Below are 288 nucleotides of genomic sequence, written 5' to 3'. Positions count from 1 at the left end.
GTATGATTATTCTGGGTAATAACATATAATTGAGTATGATTATTCTGGGTAATATCGTATAATTGAGTATGATTATTCTGGGTAATAACGTATAATTGAGTATGATTATTCTGGATAATAACGTATAATTGAGTTTGATTATTCTGGATAATAAGGTATAACTGAGTATGATTATTCTGGGTAATAGCGTATAATTGAGTATAATTATTCTGGATAATAACGTATAATTGAGTTTGATTATTCTGGATAATATCGTATAATTGAGTATGATTATTCTGGATAATAAGG

Source organism: Limulus polyphemus, unplaced genomic scaffold, assembly GCF_000517525.1.
Source record: "Limulus polyphemus unplaced genomic scaffold, Limulus_polyphemus-2.1.2 Scaffold1768, whole genome shotgun sequence".
NCBI lineage: Eukaryota > Metazoa > Arthropoda > Merostomata > Xiphosura > Limulidae > Limulus > Limulus polyphemus.
The sequence above is the reverse complement of the archived record's forward strand: the minus strand, read 5'-3'. Positions refer to the sequence as shown.